General features: G+C 53.4%; 1 protein-coding gene across 6 annotated transcripts in view; it reads right to left on the reverse strand.

Moving 5' to 3' along the window:
- KDM4B (lysine demethylase 4B) overlaps positions 1-21,609 on the reverse strand; it is a 178,659-nt gene extending 157,050 nt beyond the window's left edge. For 3 of the 6 annotated variants that reach the window (XM_032252180.1, XM_032252178.1, XM_032252177.1), the window contains exon 1: positions 21,491-21,608. The gene's annotated coding sequence lies outside the window, so the exon portion shown is untranslated. Of the gene's footprint in view, positions 1-21,490 lie in introns of all 6 variants that reach the window. The other 3 variants (XM_032252175.1, XM_032252176.1, XM_032252182.1) reach the window with 3 other exon arrangements.
- Positions 21,610-24,088: the final 2,479 nt, after the last annotated feature.

The following is a 24,088-nucleotide window of genomic DNA, read 5'->3' on the forward strand; positions in this document are numbered from 1 at the left end:
AATCAGGGAAGAGAAAGTTGCAGTGAGCCAAGATCGTGCCATTGCACTCTAGCCTGGAGACTGAGTTAAGCTCCGTCTCAAAAAAAAAAAAAAAAGAAAGAAAAAAGAAGAAGTGCTTAAATCAAATAGTTTGAAGAAAAAGTAAAAGCTGTGGGAACCTTCAGTTCACGCAACTTTAACTTTGAAACTTACTGGTACAATAAAATGAGGAATTAGAGTTGCCAGCATACATTTTTGTTTGCATTTATTAATCAGACGACTTCATACTTATCTCTGCCAAATACTATAAGGTGTCAAAATTTGGAACAGAGGCTACAAAACTATAACTCAGCCTAAGCAAAATCACCTTTGCTTGTGTAGTTTTTTAATAAATACAACATTAATTGTGGTTTAATGAAGACAGCTGTATCTTATACTATTTAGTTAAATACCCTGACTTCTTATCTTGTGGCCTTAGGCAGTCTAGTCTAGACTAGACTAGATGGAAGTTTATTTTGGGAAAGAACAGTTTATCATCTTTGACATTAATGAAAGGAAGTTTATATTTTAAAAATTATATATGGGAAATTCTTTTCCTAAAGTAAATTAACTGGTTGTTTAAAGAATGGAATTAAAAAAAAAAAAAAATTGAGACAGAGTCTCTCTCTCTCTATGACCCAGGCTGGAGTACAGTGGCACAATCTTGGCTTACTGCAACCTCCGCCTCCCAGGTTCGAGTGATTATCCTGTCTCAGCCCCCCAAGTAGCTGGGACTACAGGTGTCAGCCACCACGCCCAGCTAATTGTGGTATTTTTGGTAGATATGGGGTTTCACCATATTGGTCAGGATGGTCTCAAACTCCCGACCTCAGGTGATCTGCCTGACTCAGCCTCCCAAAGTGCTGGGATAACAGGCATGGGCCACCACACTCAGCCAAGAAAGGAATATTTACAAGTCAGAAAGTTGATGCATGGCAGAAATCGTCTGTGAAAGTCGTGAAAAATTTTGTAAAAGGGAATTTATGCAAGAACTGTTGTACAATTTAAAAGTGATTAGGCCTCTTGAGCGCTTTATAAAATGTCACTATAACTCTTAGCTGTACAACTCACTTGCTTTGCAGCTAGGCAAAACCTAGGACACAAGGAGTTAAACGCTGGGATAAGCCAGACCTTATCTTCATTTCCCTCTAGGTCCTAGGCTCTACCCTTAGCACATAATTAAAATCCCAAACTTACCAAGGTTTTCCACAAAGGTAAGGTTTGCTAAAAGTTAACAGTGTAACGTGTATTTAAAACTATTGAAGAGATGGCTAATGTGCAAAGTGCTTAAGAAAAGTATAATACACTTTTGGTAAAAAGATTATAAGGAGGCATAAGAATGTGGCTTTTTGCCCATATTAAAAGGTCAAAGAATCGTTCTGAAAGTTGAAGAAAGTTTTGGAAGGTTAATTGTAAAGGAAATTCTGTATGTAAGCATATTGGCTAAAGTTAAAGGGGTATCATCCAATTTTTCTGTAAATTCAGCATTAAAATAAAAGCACAGCTGATTTCTCTTAAGTACTGACTGCTCTTTAACAAAAATTATAAAGGGTTAAACAGGGTCTATAAAAATCTTACCTAATGGTTGGACATTTTAGGTAAATGTGTCTACAAGGTTTTATTCAAAATTGAGTTTAACATTAGTAGCACACTAGTACAAAGGTAAAATTTGGCTTATTTGACATAAAATCAAACAGGAAGCATTGTCACACATGAAACGGTGTTTGGCTTTCTTTGGGCTACATTTGTATAAATATGTTATTGGTATGTGTCCCAAAGTTACGGGAGACTCCTATCATTCTGATATATCTTAGTATATGTTTCAGTAATAATTATAATTGTTACGTTAAAATTATTGTGCGCCACAGATAACAGATATCCTTGTCAATTGTGGCTTTAGCTATGGCGATCCTAAAACGTTCTGTCATCCATAACCAGTTACCGTCTTGTTTTGGTCGTCTTTAAAAGGCGGCTTTAAAACCAGCTATAAAGCTCCAACAGGTGCTCCTGAATGCGGGTTTCTGATAACTTCGGAGATTGTAACATCAGAAGAGAGGAGAAATGTCCAGAACTTCTGAAGAGCTAAAACCTTCATTAGTGTCAAGCAGGACAGGAAGGAACTGCATGAACCAAACGAACAGGAGACTGAAGCAATCTTTTTAATGTTTTGCTGAAAATATTGCTAACCCTTTAGAAACTTTTCTCTTTTGAGCTATTAACAGCTTCTAACAATTCAGTATACTCCCATGAACAAAATCTGGAACACACTCGTTTCTCTCTACCTGATTTCCTCCAGAATTTGAACACTATCTGTGAGTATTCTGAAGTGATGACAATACAGCTATTTGCGTTACTGCAACAAGAATCTGTTTTCTTTTGCAACAGGACACAACTGGAAAAACTGTCAGTTTTACCGAGGCTTTGAATGGAATGGCGTGCTTTCCTTTAAGGAATCAAACTTGACTTACGGAGCCGAGAAAGCCCTTGGAAACTGCCCTCATACTCTGTGTCCACAGTCCCCGTACAGGCCTTCTGATCTGTGGTGAGTAAAGAAGGTCACCTTATGCCAGGAACCCTAAGTTATCTTGGGACCTCAAAAGGAAAGGAGTTCCCCCAACTCACAGGTATTTGATGGTACAAATCCATGGCTGGGCTTGGCTTTAAAAAGGGCTTATCTCACATTCCTTCTATGAAACAAAGTTCCATCAAAGCCAATTTAAAGGGCCTATGTAACAAATAATTGTTCTTGCCACACCATATGCAAATAATCAAGCCAACTATAATAAAGCAAACCCATCCTACCATGATTTGTCCTTTAATAAAAATGGAGGGCTGGGCACTGTAGGTCACGCCTGGAATCCCAGCACTTTGAGAGGCCGAAGCGAGCGGATCACCTGAGGTCAGGAGTTCGAGACCAGCCTGACCAACATGGAGAAACCCCATTACTACTAAAAATACAAAATTAGCCAGGCATGGTGATGCACGCCTGTCATCCCAGCTACGCAGGAGAATCGCTTGAACCTGGGACGCGAAGGTTGCAGTGACCCGAGATCGTGCCACTGCACTCCAGCCTGGGCGATAAGAGCAAAACTTCCAACTCAAAAAAAAAAAAAAAAAAAAGCTAACTAAGTGAGAACTACTCATCTGACTCAGTCCCACCCCTACCCCACCAAATACTTTTGTCATTCCCACCTCTCCTTTTAAGTCCTATTACGGCTTTCTAATGGAAATTATCTGTTAAATTATACAGACCTGCTGCACACGTCGGACTGACTAAAGCAGGCGCCGCCCCCGGGGGAAGCGCGACGGTCACTCTGCTGCGTGCGCAGGTCCGTGTGCTGCAGCATCCTCAGGGTGGAACAGCAAACGAAAAATCTCAATTACTGTGGCATTTTACTGAATTATTATCCTTCCAGCAGGAATAATGGTTACTAACCGAAAAGAGCCCACGGGCCTTTCCCAACACGCGCCTCTGCCTCTCACTAGGTAAGAAATGTAGCTTCTCCATCAGCCAATCGGGCCTAGTAAAAAACCCTGCTAAAAACCAAAGGCTGAAAAGCTAGGGAGCGCCAAATAACCAAGCAGACTCCTGGTGTGGAAACAGAATCACAGCGTGCGGCGCCCCATTCCCGGGTGCCTGCACTCATGTTCTTGCCCTGCCTAATTAACCTTTTTCAAAGATTTTTAGCAGACAGGATCATGGCCATTTCACAGACAACTCCCCAAAAACATATGCAGACGGCACTGCTCCTACAGTCAACCCAAGGCCAGAAACCTGTCTGTCCCCTTGTCTGCAGGAAGTAGCCAGAAAGAACACGCCATCCCTCCTCCTTTCTGTAGCCTTAGGGTCTGGATTGACAGAGGAGGAGCATCGCCATCTTGGGCAAGCCTCTCATGTTAAAAGTTCACCTTAATAAAAAACCACCTAAATCCAAAGGGCATCAGCCTAATGGCTAGGGTCAGCATGACCATAAACCACAAATAACATCTCCAACCAGAAACATCCCAAACTCCTCTGACCAGAGACATGCCAGCCCCTAGATAAACCCCCTCCAGCCGGGAAGATGCCAGCCAGAGATAATCCCCCTCCTCCCAAAGAGACTCCAATCCCACCATAAACTTCTCCGCCCACATAAACATCCCAAGCTTGTGATCCGCTCCCTCAGCCTAAAACCAATACACACTGTCAGTCTATAAGAGAAAGCGTTCCTGACTGCAGTCAGCCGGGAGCACCTCTCGGGTTTTAACCAAAGAAAACCTGTCTTTAACTGCCAGCTGCATTTATGTTTCTTTCCTTTCTTTAACTCTTACAAGGCCGAGATGGGCGGATCACCTGAGGTCAGGGGTTCAAGACCAGCCTGGGCAACATGGTGAAACCCCGTCTCTACTGAAAATACGAAAATTAGCTAGGCATTGTAATGGTGGTGCACGCCTGCAGTCCCAGCTACTCTGGAGGCTGAGGCAGGAGAACTACTTGAACCCAGGAGGCAGAGGTTTTGGTGAGCTGAGATGGCACCACTGCACTCCAGCCTGGGCAACATAGTGAGACTCCATCTCAAAAAAATAAAAACAAAAACGCATTCATCTCTGAGAGCAGGGCCTCCGAGCTTCTCTCAGCTTTGCCCCTCCCGGCAGACTAGGCAGCAGGCACTGCTCCTCCGGCCCCTCTCCGCTCCTGCCAGCTCAGTGACCTGCACCCCGCTCCACCTCAGGGCCTCTGCACGTGCTGCCGGCACTTCCCCAGGAAGGGAACAACACGCTCTTGTCCCAGATCCTGGAAGGTGAGCAGCTGGGCGTCCTCAGAGGCCTCTGTCTGAAGGTCACCTGCTGGGCGCGGCCCTCCCTGTTCCCCCAGCTGACGCGGCGCCACCCCTCAAGGGCCCTAATCCAGTCCCTCCCTTGTCCTCTTATGTTCCTTGCTGGCTCCTCAGCACCTGGCCTGGTGAAGTCAACATGGAGACATTGGAGGACACAGCCTCCCGAGCCCTTCCCTGTGCCCAGCGACCTGCCGTGGCAGGGTGCAGGTGCCTTCGCTGTCTTCTGCTGTCAGGGACAGCAGAGTCAGCTGACCATGAGGAGCACCCCTGAAGCCAGTACTTGGCAGCCAGGACCAAGAGCCCCCACGGCCAGCGCTCAGTGACCATCACCGTTTACCCTCGCCATCGCCCCGCAGGGATGACACACATGGAGACACTGCCCCAAGTCAGCAGCACTGACAGAGTTCGCGAGCTCCGGTCCCACGCCAAGCTCTAGCTCTAGAATTCAAACCAAGTCCTGCCCCGGATGTGGTCCAGGAAGCCCCTGGGAGCCCAGAGACATGCTTGCCCCTGGTGAGCGCCATGGCTAGGGCTTACTGGCACACGGGGCACTACAGGACCCATCATAGCCCCACTGCAGGTCAGACCAGGACCAAGTCCTGAATCGGTCACTACTTCCTGGGGGCACCAGAGAGGGGACCAGTCCAAGCCAGGCTGGGGAGCTTATTCCAAAGAGGATCTCTTTCAGCTCAGGCTCAAAGAGAAGCTCAGGCTGAAAGACATCCAATTTCTCTTCTGGGCTGCTCCGGGCCCAGACAGTGAGGGAAGAACCAGGAGATGGCTGGCGCAGAACACACGGAGGTGGAGGGCCGGGGTGCCGGGGTGGCTTCCTGAGATGCACACAGCCTTGGCTAGAGACCGACGGTCCCAGCCTGTGTTCCCAGGCTGCACTCCTGGAGCCGGTGCTGAGGCTCAGGGCAAAACCAACTGCCCACAGGATGAGCAGACCTGGCCCAACGGTGCAGGGGTTCCAGCAGGCGCGGCTCACCCGGTCACCACGCGGGCTTCCTCTGTGCACCCGGCCCCCAGGCCTCCTGTCATGCTCAGACCGCCGCACACCTGGCACAGCGCACGGGGGCCTTGATCCCGTCCTTACCACACTCAGCTGCAAGCCTCCCATGGCAGCCCTGGCCTGCACAGCAGGGCCCTCTGCCTGTCCGTCACCAGATGGCATCGCAGGTCTGCACCCAGGAGTCTCAGCCTCACAGAGCTAGCACACCCCACCACCCCCTGGAGCCCACGGAGGCCCCTCCCAGGCATCCACGTGGATGGAGCGGAAGCTTCCTTGGAAGCTCCCTGGAGATGACGGCAGCTTGTACTGTTTTGATTTCACTTCACTGTCATTGCTGATTCTTTTTTTAAGAGACGGAATCTCACTTGTCACCCAGGCTGGAGTGCAGTGACATGATCTCCGCTCACTGCAACCTCCGCCTCGCAGGCTCAAGCGATTATCCTGCCTCAGCCTCCTGAGTAGCTGGGACTACAGGCACTCACCACCACGCCTGGCTAATTTTTGTATTTTTAGTAGAGACAGAGTTTCACCATGTTGCCCAGGCTGGTCTGGAGCTCCTGGCCTCAGGCAATCTACCTGACTCGGCCTCCCAAAGAGCTGGGATAACAGGTGTGAGCCACCACACCCAGCCTGTCATTGCTGATTTTTCTGCTATAAAATAAATGATTTTTCTTTTTCTTTTTTTTTTTTTTTTTTAAATTGAGTTTTTGTGTTGTTGGCCAGGCTGGAGTGCAATGGCGTGATCTCGGCTCACCGCAACCTCCGCCTCCTGGGTTCAAGCAATTCTCCGGCCTCAGCCTCCCGAGTAGCTGGGACTACAGGCATGCACCATCATGCCCAGCTAATTTTTGTATTTTTAGTAGAGACGAGGTTTCACCTTGTTGACCAGGATGGTCTCGATCTCTTGACCTCGTGATCCACCCGCCTCGGCCTCCCAAAGTGCTGGGATTACAGGCTTGAGCCACCACGCCCGGCCTAAAATAAATGATTTTTCTAATGAACATCCCTCTAGAAAGCCTGTTAGGGTAGCAGCCACTTCGGCCCAGCAGCTCCCGAGGCTGCAGCCCTCCCTTTGGCTGAAGGCCAAATTAATTAGTTCAGTGAGACCTCGGGTTTCACGGAGCAGGCCCTAGACCCCCAGGTACATTACTAACTCCTGGGCAGTGGCATCTGGTACCCTGAGAAGTGGGGGCTGCAGCAGGGACACCTGTGCGTGAGCCAGGGGACAGCCCAGGGACACAGAATGTAACCAAATCCTTCTCACCAAGAGCAGAGCGTCTGCGAGAACCAGTCACACCCCGAGTCCTCCCAAGGGCCCGAGTGGCGCCGTTCAGCAAAGGAACACGTTCCCCGGATCTGTCACTCCCCAGTAAACCCCAAGTTCACCGGAGCAGAAAACCTAACAAGGCATACGGAACAGGCTGGAACAGGCCAGAACAGGGGAGACGCAGAGTTCTGGTCTTGGGGTCAACGCTGCCTCGGGTCCAGCCTCCCTCAGAAACCCCCACGCCTGCTTCCTGGCCCATAAAACCCTGGTCAACCCACCCGGCTGCCTCATTATAATAAAGAGACCACAAAAACGACTATTTTCAAGTTGCTTTATGATCACGCTTCCACGGCTCCTTAACCTCCTTCCCAGCACAAATACGAAGAGCAGCATAAATCCTAAGCTACCTTGGAATGGAGAAAGATTTTAGAAACTTCTAGCACAACATCTATTCATAGTCGAGAAAAGACGCCCAGAGAAAAATCGTTACTGTTAGCTCCGGGGGCCCACCTGGCCACTGCCGCTCTGGGCTGGGGCCTCACCCTCTGCTCAGCGGACGCTGGCCTGAGCCTTCCCTGGGGTGAGGCCGCCCTGGGCACTGCAGGGTGCTGAGCAGCGTCCTTGGCCTCCACCCACCCCGCGCCAGGAGCACTCCCAAATCCTGACCATCGCAAACATCCCCTGCTGTGGCCAGGCGTTCCTTAACAGACAGAATCGCCCCTGGGGTGAGAACTACTCCACCAAGGGGTTTTCACATAGGAACTCAGTTAGCCTCACCCAGCCTTGAAGCGGGGACCGGAGAGCTACCCCAGCTGTGGAAATAAAGACACAGACCCAGGAGAGGTGGATCTCAGCCCGGCGGGCCAGGTGCGTGGGTAGCAGGCCTCCGGTGCCCATCCTCCTCCTGCCAATCCTCCCGCAATCCCACCCTGATCACGCAAGCCCTTTGAAGCCACCTGTGGCTCTAGGATATTATTCCCGAGCTGTGTTGATCCACAAGTCTCTCTTCTGGGCTTTCCGACAGCCAAAGAAGCACTCCAACTTCCTGCCATTCTCTTCCCGGAAACACTTCCTCAGGGCCAAGTGCCTCCTAAGCCCCGCCATCCCCGCGCCTCCCCATCAGCTGCAATTCCCGAGGCGCTGCCAGGGCTGGGCTGCCAGGACCCCGTGGCCCCCAAGACCAGCACACGGTTCACTGCTCCCTGGCAGTGGCAAGAGGCTGCGGGCAAGGGTTCATAGGGAGGACAGGCCCAGGACCCCGCCAGGCAGCCTGGCTCTCCTTCAGCCGCACCTGCCACAGCGCCTCCTGCCACTGCCACTGAACGTCAGGTGTGCCTCACCTCCTCAGCCAGGCACCGTCAGAGCCATTCCTGCCTGGGGTAGGCGGAGCAGGAATGGGGGGGTGGCAGGAAGGGACATGAGCCCTGGTCTGCTAAGCACTAGGCCCCCCATCTATAGCATCCAGGCTGGCACCACGCCCGGTGCATCTGGGGCCAGGGCCCTCCCCAAATCATCAACGGTGTAGGGCCAGCTCTCAGGGAAAACACACAATAATGTCAAAGACAGCACCACAAACACCAGTGTGAAGCACCTCACCAGCGGCTTTCACTACTACATGTTGACATGGTAACACTGGGGCATACTGGGCTCAATACAATATGCTATTGGTATTCATTTCCCCCATCTCCCTTCACCTCTTTTTTTGAGACACAGTTTCGCTCTTGTTGCCCAGGCTGATGTGCAGTGGCATAATTCTCCAGCCTCTGCCTCCTGAGTAGCTGAGATTACAGGAGTCCGCCACCATGCCCAGCTAATTTTGTATTTTTAGTAGAAACGGTGTTTCGCCATGTTGGTTGGGCTGGTCTCAAACTCTCAACGTCAGGTGATCCACTCGGCCTCCTGAAGTGCTGGGATCCCCGAGCCCGCCCCTCTCTTCACCTTTTAACTCAGCTATCAGAAAATTCAGACCCAGCTTTGCTGTGCATTCTCACTGGACAGCGCTGCCTTGGAAAATATATCACTTTTAGGCCTCATTCGGTGGCTCGTACCTGTAATCCCAGCACTTTGGGAGACAGAGGAGGGCAGATCACTAGGTCAGGAGTTCAGGACCAGCCTGGCCCACATGGTAAAACTCTGTCTCCACTAAAAATACAAAAATTAGCTGGGCATGGTGGCAAGTACCTGTAGTCCCAGCTACTCAAGAGGATGAGGCAGGAGAATCGCTTGAACCTGGGAGGTGGAGGCTGCAGTGAGCAGAGATCACACCACTGCACTCCAGCCTGCGTGACAGGCCAAGACTCCACCTCAATGGGGTGACACCAACAACGAGACGGGGAAGGGCAGGACAGCCATCAAGCCCCGTGTGGTAGACTCAGGGGTCCTGCGCACCAGGGGTGACCTTACAGGACACAGCAGAGGGCGGGGCAGAGCTGTGGTGAGCTGGGGCCACGCTGCTCTGTGGAGCAGGGACACGGGAGCCCTGTGGCTGCATGGACACTTCCACAACAGGCCAGGCTCTGTGCAGCCTTGTGGCTGCGTGTGCCCCAATGGCTGGGGCACATGCCAGAGTGGGACCTGGCCCAGCTCAAGCTGGAGGCAGCGCAGCACAGCGCACAGAAGAGGCCCGTGACCCAGACTCACCACTAACGACCTGGAGCCCAGACCCTGTGTCCCCACAGGGCACCTGCGCACCCCTGCAAGCCAGCCAGGCCAATGCGCCTCGAAGCCCATCTACAGCCCAGCCTCCGCCAAGCTACCCCTCCCCACCCCAGCCCAGCGCCTAAGACAGCCCCACAAACAGTTTCTATGCTGTGTTTGCTCCAGGCCACATGGTGCAGCACAGGAATTCCTGAGCTCTGCAACGGGCCAGGGAGGGGCTGGGGCTGCAAAAATGAGAAACAATTCAAATGCACACTGAGATGAACGGATAAACAAAATAAGGCCCTTCGGCACAGGGGAACAGGGTGCAGCAATGAGAGGGGCAAGGTGGGCCGCGTGCAGTGGCTCCCGCCTGGAATCCCAGCACAGTGGGAGGCAGAGGTGGGTGGATCACCTGAGGTCAGGAGCTCGAGACCAGCCTGACCAACATAGTGAAACTTCATCTCTACTAAAAGTACAGAAATTAGCCGGGCATGGTGGTGGGTACCTCTAATCCCAGCTACTCGGGAGGCTGAGGCAGGAGAACCGCTTGAACCAGAGAGGTGGAGGTTGAGGTAAGCCGAGATTGCACCACTGCATTCCAGCCTGGGTGACAGAGGCTCCATCTCAAAAAAAAAAAAAAAAGAAAGAAAAGGAACAAGGTTCTGACACGGGCCATGCGTGGATGCACCTTGAGAACACCACCCCCACTGAGAGAAGCCAGACACAACAGCCATACAGCATGTGACTCCATCTCTATGAAATGTTCAGGACAGGTCGGCCCAGAGACAGGAAAGGGGTGTGTGGGTGCCCGGGGATGGGGGAGGGATGGAGAGTGAGCGCTGGTGGGGACAGGGTGTCTCTGAGTAATAACAGGAATGTTCTAGAGTTTGACAGTGGTGATGGTTGCACAGCTGTGTGAATGTACTAGAAACCACTCAATTGTATAATTTTTTTTTGGGGGGGGGGATAGGGTCTCACTGTGTCACCTAGGCTGGAGTGCAGTCCCATGATCTCGGCTCACTGCAGCCTCCACCCCCTGGGTTCAAGCGATTCTCATGCCTCATGCCCCACCCTCCCAAGCAGCTGGGGTTACAGATGCCCGCCACCATGCTGGCAAATTTTTTTGTATTTTCACTAGAGATGGGGTTTCACCATTTTGCTGAGGCTGGTCTCAAACTCCTGACCTCAAGTGATCTGCCCACCTCAGCCTCCCAAAGTGCCAGAATTGGAGGCATGAGCCATCGTGCCCAGCCTGAGCTGTATACTTTAAAGGGATGAATTTTACAGTATGTGAATGATATCTCCATTAAAAGTATTTTTTTTAATGACAGGACGATCTCTAAGGGAGGCTATCCTAGAAAACTCAGAACCTGGTGGGCACACCAAAGCCAGTGGTCGGGCAACTGTGAAGAGGCTCTCCTTGGTGACGGGAATGGCTTCTAGACTCGCCAACTAGACTGTGAGCTCCTGGAGGACAGCGCTGCCTGCTGCCTCCTGTCCCCAGGACTACACTGGTTCCGGGGAGCCTCCAGAGACACCCCAGAACCTGGGTGCCCAGCTGCCTGCCGCATGCCAGCTGGGCTTCACCCTGACCCCATTGCTCTCGGGGCTCCCAGGCCACAGCCCCAAGTCCCCTCCCTGCTCCCTCTGCTCCCAAACTCACAGTCGTCTGTGACACTTCCACCGTGGGCCAGGCTCCGTGCACACAGCAGTTCCTCCGGGAAGCCCCCTGCGCACTGCCCTGCCCTGTGCTTCCCTGGGCTTGGTTTTCTGTTTTTTTCTGAGACACGGTCTTGCTCTGTCGCCTGGGCTGGAGAGCAGTGATACAGTCATGGCTCACTGCAGGCTCAGACTCCTGGGCTCAAGCAGTCCTCCCGCCTCAGCCTCCGAGTAGCTGGAACTACAGATACAGCCACATCTGGCTCATGTTTTCTAATGTTTGTAGAGATGGGGTCTTGCCATGTTGCCCTTGCTGGTCTTGAGCTCCTGGCCTCCGGCGATCCTCCGGCCTCCGGCGATCCTCCCACCTCCGCCTCCCGCAGTGCTGGGTTACAGCCATCCAGCCCCTGGGCTTGGCTTCTAGCATTCTTAGCAGCTCTTCCCCATCTCCTTCCACCAAGAGGCCCTGCGGGCAGGAGACACTGGTCATCTGGCCACCCTGAGCCCCTGACCAGGCACGCATGAAGCTGACAACTGTCACTCAGAGCTGGACAACGCAAACCCACTCAGAGGAACCCAAGGTGTGGCACCACTACAGCCACACCTCCCGAGCTCCCAATGACCACGCTCCAGCCTGGGCCTGACCACACCTGCTGGCTGCAGCCCATCCCTCCTCCCTCCCCGGGCCAGCGACAGGCACCGCAGCACACAGGAGCTGTTCTCATGAACGCTGCTGCCCTCTAAGCTGTAGCTCAGGACCAGGCTCTGCTCTTCCTCTGGGGTACGCAGGACACCCGTGGCTGGAGGGGCCAAGAAAATTCTGTGGCTTCCACCAACTCCCGCCCAGAGAGTAAACAAGATGCTTTACGTTCTTTTTTTTTTTCCCAAGACGGAGTCTCACTCTGTCACTCCATCGCCCAAGCCGGAGTGCACCACTGCAGGTTGTTGTCGGCTCGCCACAACCTCCGCCTCCCGGGTTCAAGCGATTCTCCTGCCTCAACCTCCCACATAGCTAGGATTACAGGCACCCACCACCACACCCAGCCAATTTTTGTATTTTTAGTAGAGACGGGGTTTCACCACGTTGGCCAGGCTAGACTTGAACTCCTGACCTCAAGTGATCCACCCACCTCAGCCTCCCAAAGTGCTGGGATTACAGGCGTGAGTCACCGTGCCTGGCCAAGATTTATGTTCTAAGGGGTGTCAGGAGAGCAACCTCCTCCACCTTGTCCCTGCCCTTCCTGGGGGAAGCAGTTGGAATAGAGCGGTGAATAGCAGTTTAATTTCCACGGGCTTTACGCGGGCGTATGCTAGAGATGGCATTCCTCTCTCTCATGACCAAGATAATGAGATCCACGCAGCCCGGCTGCAAGACGGGAGGCCTGCTCTGCCTACAGCTGACTGTCTGACAGATGAGATTTTAGGAGACAGAGGGACAATGGCAAAATGACGCAACCGCCCCGGTCCAGCAGCCCGGTTTGGGTCCTGCTTGCATTGCAGGGAACCCAGGGTGCCGCCTCCTCACTCAGGGCACCCAGCCAGAGTGTCCAGGGCTGTCGCCAGGGCGCCTGGGCTGGCCAGCTTCCGGGTTGCTGCCCAGACATGCTGCGGTCCTAAGTCCTGGCTGAGGACCCGGCCCATTTCCATCCCGCCGTGACTGAGGAGGCCACAGCACCTGGGGGTGGTTTCAGGCTGGCTCTGTGGTCAGAAGGGACCCCTGGGACCCATCACACAACCTGAGACTCTGAATCCATGGCTGGTTCATCTTATACAAATCATCTGTCTCCATGTTCTCTCCCCGGAGACCAGGACAGCCACAAAAACAAAAACGTGCCCATTGCCACCACCCACGGCCCGGAAGGTGCCATCCCCTGAATCCAGCTATGAATGCTGAAGGGAGGTCTGTGCAGGGGAAATCCTGCCACCAGGCCCTCGGCTCACATTTCACAGGCTTGTCTGAAACACGCAACGGCAGTCGTGCCTACCAGCAAACGGGGCCAGGTCTGCACAAGCGACTGTCACTGTGCACCTGAGGGCCCCCGTGGTGCAGCGGGCATTGGCAGTGGGCCTCGGGATTCTCAGCCTTTGTCCACTGAACAAACACGATCCCAGTCCAGAGCCACAGAGCAACTTCGCGCTCGGCCACTGCCAAAGAGGCGCAGCCCGCCAGCGGGGCGGAGATGCTGGGCACACTTGCCATCTATCCCCTCGTGTTTGCTGAGATCACTGAGGTGGAGAAAGAAAGAAAAGAAAGGCGGGGAAGGGTGGGAGAGAGAGAGAAGCAGGCAGAGGCAGCGGGCAAGCAAAAAACAAAAAAAAGAAAGAAAGAAAAAAAAAAAAGAAAGGCAACTTTTGAAAGCCAAGAAATTCTGAGCAAGCCTCTCCAGATTGTTTATTTCAATCAAGGAAAGAAAAGCATGACCGTAAATTAACGGTACGATTTCTTGACAAGTCAGAACGTTCCTGGGACAGGCCCAAATCTAAGATGCCAAAGACCTACTTGGCTCAGAAAATTCCTGTCAGCCAAAGAGCAAGACAAAGGAAGTGTGGCCGGGCATGGTCCCCTGCTCGGCCACAGACTGATGGCCACCGGCGGGCGCCTGCCCACTCACTCTACAAAGCTGAGCTGTGCACTGGCTAAGCCACCTTGCTCATGAGTCTTTCTGTGCTCGGGGAGAGCAGAAGCCACCGTCTGCGACTCCCTGCCCCTCCCGTCGGGGGCGCTAGCACTAGTAACAAGGGGGTTCAGATGCTTACAAAACAAAAGCTTTGTGAAATTGTGCAATGCTGTCTTCCTTTTAAACAAACCCTCAGTTCCTGCCAGGTCACACTGAACTCCTCAGGCCGAGTATGCGGTTCTGACGCTTGCTGAGTTGTAACAGAAAGGCGACCACGTGAACCCCAGGGCGAGAGAGTGCAGCATCTCCAACAGTGAAGTGTTCCCCCGACCTCCACTGTTTGTATCGGCTTTTTTCCTCCTTTATCCTGAAGCTGTCTGGGTGGACATCAGCATCACATTTTTCTTACATTCCGGCAGTTTTAATGATCCTCATAATGACCCATGACCCATTTTTTTTTTTTTTTTTTTTTAGGGGGGTTTTCCCTCTTTTTCCCCGGGCTAAAGTGCAATGGCACGATCTTGGTTCCCTGAAACCTCCGCCTCCCGGGTTCAAGTGATTCTCCTGCCTCAGCCTCCCGAGTAGCTGGGATTACAGGCATGCAACACCACACCCGGTTAATTTTGTATTTTCATTAGAGACAGCGTTTCTCCATGTTGATCAGGCTGGTCTCACACTCATGACCTGAGGTGATTCACCCACCTCAGCCTCCCAAAGTGCTGGGATTACAGGCGTGAGCCACTGCGCCTGGCCATGACCCATTTTTTTTTTTTTTTTTTTTTTTTAAGTCTAGAGTATGACTCTAAATGCTCTGAAGTTGGAAAGATACAAATTCACTCATTCAGGACAAGCACAATGGTTCACACCTGTAATCCCATCACTTTGGGAGGCCAAGATAGGCGGATCCCTTGAGGTCAGTTCGAGACCAGCCTGGCCAACACAGCGAAACCCCATCTCTACGACAAACACAAAAATTAGCCAAGCATGGTGGCTATATGCCTCTAATCCCAGTTACTCGAGAGGCTTAAGCAGGAGAACTGCTTGAACCCGGGAGGTGGAGGTTGCAGTGAGCTGAGATCACCCCACTGCACTCCAGTGTGGGTGACAGGGCAAGACTCTGTCTCAAAAAAAAAAAAAAAAAAAAAAAAAAATTCCATTCCACAAGGAATGTCCACTGAACAATATCCACCACGTCCCAGGAGCTGCCCTATGTCCTGGGGGGGTCGCGAGGCTGATGCCGTTTCCATAGCTTTCCATGGTGTGGCCCTCACACCCTAGCCAGGTATTTGCAAACTACTACCCACAGGTTCAATCCTGCCTGCCACCTGTTTTTGTAGAGCCTGTAGTCTGAGAATGGTTTTGGCATTTTTTAATGGTCGGGGGAAAAAAGTAAAAGAAAAATGTCTAATCATGTAAAAACTGCATGCAATTCACATTTCTGTACCCATAAATAAAGTTTTATTAAAACACAGGCACACTCGCCCACGGGAGCTTTCTTGCTACAAAGGCAAAGCAGAGCAGTCAGGACAGAGACGACCTCTGGCTTACAAAGCCAAAAATACTGGCCGGGCGCAGTGGCTCACGCCTGTAATCCCAGCACTCTGGGAGGCCAAGGCAGGTGGATCACGAGGTCAAGAGATTGAGACCATCCTGGTCAACATGGTGAAACCCCGTCTCTACTAAAAATATTAAAAAAATTAGCTGGGCATGGTGGCACATGCCTGTAATCCCAGCTACTCAGGAGGCTGAGGCAGGAGAATTGCCTGAACCCAGGAGGCAGAGGTTGCGGTGAGCCGAGCTCGCGCCATTGCACTCCAGCCTGGGTTACAAGAGCAAAACTCTGTCTCAAAAAAAAAAAAAAAAAAACCAAAAAATATTTACTCTCTGCCCTTCCAGAAAAAGCCCCTGCCCTAGTGGATGAGACAGATACATAAACAGATTAATACCCAGCTCTGATCGTGCAACAAGCAGAGGAGGAGCAGCAGGGAGGGGAGGTGACTGGAGTGACAAGAAGCCCACTGGGTAGAAAGAGCCCAGGCGGCAGTCACAGCAAGTACACAGGTCCTGGGGCAGGGAAGGCAGGGTGGGGAAGGCGGCCGTGCAGGAAAAGGAGCGGGCGAGAAGGGAAGAACGGGAGGGAGGGAAGGAAGAACAAGGCCACAGATGACAGAGCAAAGGGGCCACACGTAGGTGCCCGGAATTTTTCCCAAGGACAATAGGAAGCCGCTGGAAGGTTCTGAGCAGGGAAAGATCTTTTGGGTTTTTTTGGTTTTTACTCCTTTAACTTTTTTTGTTTGTTTGTTTAAGACAGAGTCTCATTCTGTCCCCCAGACTGGAGTGCAATGACGCTATCTCGGCTCACTGCAGCCTCCACCTCCTGGGCTCAAGCAATTCTCCTGCCTCAGCCTCCTGTGCCACCACACCCAGCTAATTTTTGTATTTTTGTAGAGAGAGGATTTCACCATGTTGGCCAGGCTGGTCTCAAACTTCTGACCTCAAGTGATCCGCCCACCTCAGCCTCACAAAGTGCTGGAATTAGAGGTATGAGCCACCGCACCTGGCTGCTTTTTTTTTTTTTTAATTATTATATATATTTTTTTTGAGACGGAGTCTTGCCCTGTCACCCAGGCTGAAGTGCAGTGGCGCAATCTCAGCACAATTCTCCTGTCTCAGCCTCCCAAGTAGCTGGGACTAAAGGTGCGCACTGCTGTGCCCCGCTAATGTTTTTTTATTTTCAGTAGAGACGAGGTTTCACCATGTTGACCAGGCTGGACTCAAACTCCTGACTCGGGTGATCTGCCCACCTCAGCCTCTCCAAGTGCTGGGATTACAGGTGTCAGCCACCACACCCAGCCAGTTATTACTTTTTTTGAATATAATTTGTTTTAGGTAGCAGTTTTAGGTTCACAGCAAAACCAAGCAGGAGGTAGAGACTTGACATGTTCCCCGCTCCCCCAGGGAAGGCCGTTTTCCAGGCTCCTCAGGAGGGAATGGACGGACCAAGCCCAGCATCCCAGAACAGGCCAAGTCACACAGGGAGTGAGCTTGAAAATCAATTTGTCTAAAAACCAAAAACATCAATTCATCAATCCACTCCTGCCTCAGTATTTGGGAAGATACAAGTTTTTAATATAATGGTTAAGCTCATTTGAATGTGCATTAGTAAAAGTATGTGCAGCATGGCCGGGCGCGGTGGCTCACCCCTGTGATCCCAGCACTTTGGGAGGCTGAGGTGGACAGATCACTTAAGGTCAGGAGTTCAAGACCAGCCTGGCCAAATGGTGAAGCCCCATCTCTACTAAAAATGCAAAAATTAGCTGAACGTGGTGGTGGGCGCCTGTAATCCCATCTACTCGGGAGGTTGAGGCTGGAGAATCGCTTGAACTCAGGAGGCAAAGGTCGCAGTGAGTCAAGATCTTGCCACTGTACTCCAACCTGGGCGACAGAGCGAGACTCGGTTTCAAAAAAAAAAGTATGTGCAACTAGCACATTAATGTCCCATGGCTTTGGGGACATTACTGTTCAGGAAGAGGCCAAGATCAAAGAGGTGAGTCATTCTACAATGGACTGCAAGAAAACTGTCTAGCAAACTGACAGGTCAGGACTCTGGTGATGGGAGGTGTGGAAGCACCACCTCTAGGGGCAGCCAAGCAACCCTGGGCAGGGACCTGCCAGAGCCCAGAGGCCAGACAGCAGCCAGGAAGACCCCATAGGTGCTGGACTGCTCCTCAGTGCAGGGGAGCTGGGGGGTTCTGTGGGGGGCTCCTCTCCTCTCAGCTGGAAGCTGCTACCCTGGCAGGGCAGAGGGACAGTCACAGAGAATCTGAACAGACAGGCAAGGAGTGTGGCCAGGGCAAATTGCAAATAGGAGCCACTCACTGTTAAACGGTGAGGCAGGAGGAGGCAAAGGGAACTGAGGCACATCAAGGTCACAGTACAATACGAGCTGCTGCAGGGCTCACAGCCAAGTCCGAGGTTCTCACTGGGGGGGCAACAATGCTTCCCAAGGGGCATTTTTGGTTGCTACAGCTTAGGGGACAGGGTGCTACTAGCCTCTGCTGGGAGGAGACTCGGGATGTTGCTCACGCCCACCCTACAGCACCCAGGACAGCCCCACCATGGAATGTCCCAGCCCAGAACCTGGAGAGGGCAGAGGTGGGGAGACCCTGACAGGACAGCAGGGCCCTGCGGTGTAATGAACCACTCAGAGCTCAGAGCTCCTGGTACTCCGTGAAGCTTCAGTGCCTTTTACCCCCTTTGATCCTCACCCAGGAGGGAGGTTTTCCCATTACACCCATTTTACAGATGAAGAAAGCAAGGCCCAGAGAGGGGAAGTGAGCACCTCAGAGGAGGGATCTGAATCTAGGTCTCTCCACCTCTGAAGCCTGTGCGAGGCATGGGATGGAGGGCAGAGACCTAGAGATGTCCAAGACCACTGGATGAGAATGGAGCCCAGGCCGGGCCCCTGCTCCCCTGTCCAGCATCCTAAGCCAGGAGCAGAGTCCCCTGGGGCAGGAAGGGGGAAGGCTACGGCGTCTGCAGGCCCCACTGAGCTGCCTCATGGCAGGTCCCTGGAGCTGAGCCAGGAGCCCAGGCCAAGGCTGTGGGCGAGGATGGGGGATGTGTCACGGCAGTGACCAGCGCGGGTTGCAGATTTGCCCCCCCAGCCCCCACCTCGTTCATCAGCTCTTGGACCCCTTCTGACCAGCGGGCTTGGAAAGATTTAGTGCTCCCTGACCTCCTTTGTTCCCAAGCAAGTGACTGGCCCAAGGTCACCCAGCTCTGACCCTCCAACTCTGCTCCCTGATCCAGGCAAGAAAGCCACCTACAAATGCTCCTGGATGGCACCTCAGGCATCTCAGCCCCCATCAGTCGTGCCTCGTCCTGCCGCTCCCTGAGCTGGGCCTGAGGGTAGCAAACAGCCTCCCACCATTCCATCTGTGACCAGACCCTGGGCAGCCAGCTTGCCCTCTCCCCCACTACACTCTAAACCCACAGGAGCCGGGGACTCCTCCCAACCTGTCCCTCCAAGGCACTCAGCACTTGAAAGGCAACAGCCCGAGGCCAGGCGAGTGTATGACCCCAGCGCCCATCCCCACAGGGGTCAGACGGAACCCAGACAGAAGGGCTCCCTGGGACTGAGGTTCCTCCCCAGCTCATGGGGGAGTGGGTGGGGCACAGGATAAACAGGGGCAGGAAACCAGCAGAGGAGACACAGAAATTAGGAATTAAAGTACAGGCACAGTGGTCAGGTGGGAGAGAAGGACACAGGACGACCCCTGACCACTGCAGAGGGCTCCCGCAGGACGGGACAGGGACTGAGGACCGGGCAGGAGGCTGAGGAAGGGTCTCTTCCACGAGACAGAAAAGCACAACAAAGCCGGGCAGGGAGCTGTGCGGTGGCTGGCCAGCTATACCTTCAAGCACCAGCAGTTAGCGTCATCTTAGCAGCCCCCTCCCCAAAGAGGAAAGGGTTCGAAAATGCGAGCAAATCAATTGTTACTGAGACATGCATATTTCAAGTCTCAGCAACCACATACACACACACACACACACACACACACACACACACACACACACACACACACGTGCACACGCAGGCACCCGCAGCTCCAGACACAGGACAGCCTGTACACCAACATCCATCTGCGCAGCAGAATCTCTATAGCCCCCTTTTCTCCCCCAGCGGCGATCTCCTCCAGGCCAGGACAGTCTGACCCGTCCTGGTGTCCCTGGCTCAAGGAGGGGGAGCGCCCAGACCTGCCAGGTGTCCAATCAGACACACAGAGACCGAGATGGGGCTGGCAAGTCCCAGAAATCCTCAGCTCAGATAATCAGAAGTTGACTCTACCACCGCTTCACGCTCCGACCTTCAGGGTTTCAAAAAATAAAATGCAAAGAGGAGAGAGGCTGCCCACTGCTTCAGCAGGGGCTGCAGGAGAAGGCTGACCCCGTGTGTTGACAAACTCTCCTGGTGGCTCATAAGGAAGCTATTATCAGGGAATTAGGGGAGTCATCAGCTCTTGCTCGGCTGTGATAAAAGCCCATAGGAGTCGTCTAACGAGCCCACTTTAGGACTGGGGCTGATTTTAGGAGCATTCTCCAGCCAGGGAGCATTCCGATAAATGGCCATTGAGGCAGAGGGTGGGGCAGGGCACCTATCCCTTAAATTCAGCCCAGTATCCAGAGACCCCAAAACAGTACGGGCCCCTGGTGGGACCCAAATCAACTTGCTGTAATACATGCCCCCCAGCCAGAAACACATGGAAAAAGATGCTCTTCACATATGACAGGATCACTGGGCTCCACGGAGCTGAACCACCTTCTCACTAGTTTCACAACTCGGGAAACACTTCCCCACAAGGTGCTGGCGGATTATTAAAACAAAAGCATCCTCCCCCAAGCAAACACATAGGATACACCCAAAAGCAGTCCGTGCCTCCACGGGCCCCGGGGTGGGGGTGGGGGGGAACAGGCCCCTTAAAACCTTCCACTGTCCCTAGGTGGACAGAAACCCCGTCCTGCCTGATGTCATGGCCACCATTGAGCGGAGACCCCGGGCCCTGGCAAAACCCAGGTCAAGCAGATTTCAGAGCGAGCCCGTCCCCAGCTCCCAAAGGGACGTCCACGGGGGACGCATGAAAGGGGTCTCCGCGGAAGCAACTCCTCAATTCATTTCTATAGAGCAGGGGGCTTCGTTCGAGATGGCGATCAGGCTGGAACGGGGAGGGACGGGGAGACTCGTGGAGGCTGCCACCGCATAGCAAGATGATTCTTTTTTCTAAAATCCAGATTGCATATGCTTATGGGGATGGGAGGTTTCGGGGACGCTGAGGGGGGCAAGTTTGGAAGCCACCAATCCACCAATCCACCAGCAGGTTGATCGGGGGTGGGGGCAGTGCAGGAGGAATGATAGGCATTTAGGGGGCACCCCTGGGCGTCCGGCGGGGGAGCTTCCACTTAGCCCCTCTGGTGCCCCAAGGGCCAGAAACGCAGGCGGGGGTTACCCAAGGGCTGGTGTATTTTTTTTTCTTTTTCTTGCTTTCTTTAAAAAAATAATAATAATAGGCTGAGGGTTGTTCTGGGTGATAAAAGGGCCCGGCCGGGGCCACCCACGCTGTCATCTTTTGTGCGGGGCGGCGGGGCCGTCTGTGCCCAGCCCCCCGCGCGCCCCCGGCCCGGGAAGGGGCCCCCAGCTCCCGCCCCTGGGCGCGCCCCGCCATTGTCCGGCCCCGCCGCCCCCGCCCGAAAGCCCGCGGGCGCCCCCGGCCCGGGCGGTTAACGCCCCCAACCGCCCCGCCGGCCCGGACAAAGCGCGAGGCCCGGCCCGAACAGGCCGCGCCCGAGGCCTGGGCCTCGAGTCCCGGGCGCGCCCGCAGCCCCGCGCCACGACGCGGGGGCGGCCATGGCGGCGGGGTCCGCGCTCGGACGCGGCCGGGCGGCCTCCCCGCGGGCTCACCTGAGGCGGCGCGCGCGGCCCGGTCCGGGTGCAGCGGCGCGCGCTCCCCCGCCCTCGGCGTCGCACCCCCAGGCCCCGCTCGGGCCGGGCCCCGCTCGGTTGCTGGCGGCCGAGCCCTCCGCGAGCGCCCCGAGGGGGGGGGCTTATAAGGCCGCGCGCCAGCTCCGCCCCGGCTGCCATTGGCTGCCGGACCCACGCCCGCACGCCCATTGGCCAGCGCTGACAGCGCCGCCCCTCCCCTCAGCCGGGCCCATCAACACCGTACGGCCCGCCCTCCGCGCTCCGCGATTGGGCGGGAGCAAACGCCGGCCTCGCCTCTTCATTGGCAGACCGGCTTGGACACGCCGGCGCCCACCCACGTGCCCGCTGACCGGCTCCGTTCTCATTGGAGGCAGTGCACGCCAGCCAAGTCGCCCGCGACCAACCCGACGGCGGCTGGGCCTCGGATTGACAAGGGACCCTCGGGGCCCGCCCAACGACTGCACAGAGAGGAGCAAGTATTGGCTTGCGGGGTCAGCCCAAGGCGCGGACAGGCTGGGGCCGGTGCCAATCACTGCCCCCAGCTCCGGGCCCCGCCCTGGTTATCAGGCGGCTGCTGAGTACGTGAGACCCAGCACAGCTTCAGCACCGGCCGGTGACGTGGGGGCTGGAAGTTCGAGACCCGTGGCCGGAATGTGGGCGTAGCGTTCCCCAATTTGCAAACTGCCAAGCAAGGAGACGTAGCAATCTGTTTTGCAGAGGAGGAGAACCCAGAACAGGATAAATATAGGGTAAAGCAGAAAGCGCTTCCGCCCCGCTCCCACCGGCAATCCATCACAATCAAGAAGCCTTTGCCAAGGGGCAAGGCCTTCCTAATAAAGTTAGGGTTTCTCTCCCAGAGTTCTCTAAAATGTGTGGGAGAGAACGAGCTTCAGTGCTTTCTGAGCTGGGTTCAAAGCTGAGCCGGGACCTATGCCTCACTGTGGTTGCCCTCTAGCAAAGCAACCTCGCTGAGCCTCAGTTGCCAATTGTGCAATGGATATGATGATGGTAGCCATACCCAATCTACCCGACTCTTGAGAATGTTGCAAGAATTAAGGGGGACGAGGCAGGTAGAAAGGTTTGACGCTGTGACTTCACAAAATGGGCATTCATTATGTACTGGACCATGCAGGGGTGTGGGCACGCCCCCATTTGGACTGGCAGGAGTGTAAATTGGACAATTTGACATTTTCTAATAACATTGTAAGTGCATGCACCCTATAACCAGCCAGTTCTTCCTGGAGGTGATAAACCCAGAGAAAAGGTCTGGAGCTTACACACAATTCAAGATGCCCACGGCTATCTGCAACTGTTTCCAATGTTTTGCACTAAGTATCTATCAGTGGGGGATTAGAGAAGTAACTTAATAGCAATCAGTACTATGTAGCAATTGAAAAGGTGCTGGGCCAGGCGGCTCAGGCTGTAATCCGAGCCCTTTGGAAGGCCAAGTTGGGCGGATCACCTGAAGTCAGTTCAGGACCAGCCTGGCCAACATGGCAAAACCCTGTCTCTACTAAAAAATACAAAATTAGCCAGGCATGGTGCCACATGCCTGTAATCCCAATTACTCAGGAGGCTGAGGCAGGAGAATTGCTTGAACCTGGGAGGCAGAGGTTGCCATGAGCCAAGATCACGCCACTCCACTTCAGCTTGGGCGACAGATCAAGATTCTATAAAAAAAAAAAAAAAAAGAAAGAAAGAAAGAAAAGGAAGCTGATCTATATGCAGTCATGAAATATCTCCCACTTGCTGAGCAAGGGACAGTGGGTCCAGAATCCTGTACTCAATAACATATATATGGAAACACAGAGAAACTGGTATCACGAGGTTTTTAAGAGCATGTATGCTTGTCAACACCCAGAAAAAGGTACTCCTAAACCAAAGAAACTCACTAACTCCTTGGGGAGAGAAGCAGTTGCATGTTGGTAAAAAGTGAAGTCAAAGGGGAACTGAGGCCGTCATGGGTGTTTTCTATTCTCATGGGACCATATCCATATATTCTACATGGAGTTAAGATTTAATTTTAGGTCACGCCTGGAATCCCACACTTTGGGAGGCTGAAGCAGGCAGATCGCTTGGGCTCAAGAGTTAGCAACCAGCCTAGGCAAAAAAAAACTACAAAAATTACCTGGACATGGTGACACACATCTGTAATCCCAGCTATTCAGGAGGCTGTGGCAACAGGATCACCTGAGCCCAGGGAGGTGGAGGCTGCAGTGAGCCGTGATTGCGCCACTGCACTCCAGCCTGGGTGACAGAGTCAGACCCTGTCTCAAAATAAAAAGTAAAAATTAAAATTTAAAAAAAGATTCGGTGCTGTGGCTCACACCTGTAATCTCAGCCCATCAGTGGCCAAGCTGGGAGGATCACTTGATCTCAGCAGTTTCAGGCCAGCCTGGGCAATGTAGCAAGACCCCTACTAAAAATAAAAAATTAAGGCCGGGCGTGGTGGCTCACGCCTGTAATCCCAGCACTTTAGGAGGCCGAGGCGGGTGGATCACAAGGTCAAGAGATCGAGACCATCCTGGTCAACAAGGTGAAACCGCGTCTCTACTAAAAATACAAAAATTAGCTGGG

This window comes from Sapajus apella, unplaced genomic scaffold (assembly GCF_009761245.1).
Source record: "Sapajus apella isolate SASKATOON/1434 unplaced genomic scaffold, GSC_monkey_1.0 scaffold77, whole genome shotgun sequence".
Lineage (NCBI taxonomy): Eukaryota > Metazoa > Chordata > Mammalia > Primates > Cebidae > Sapajus > Sapajus apella.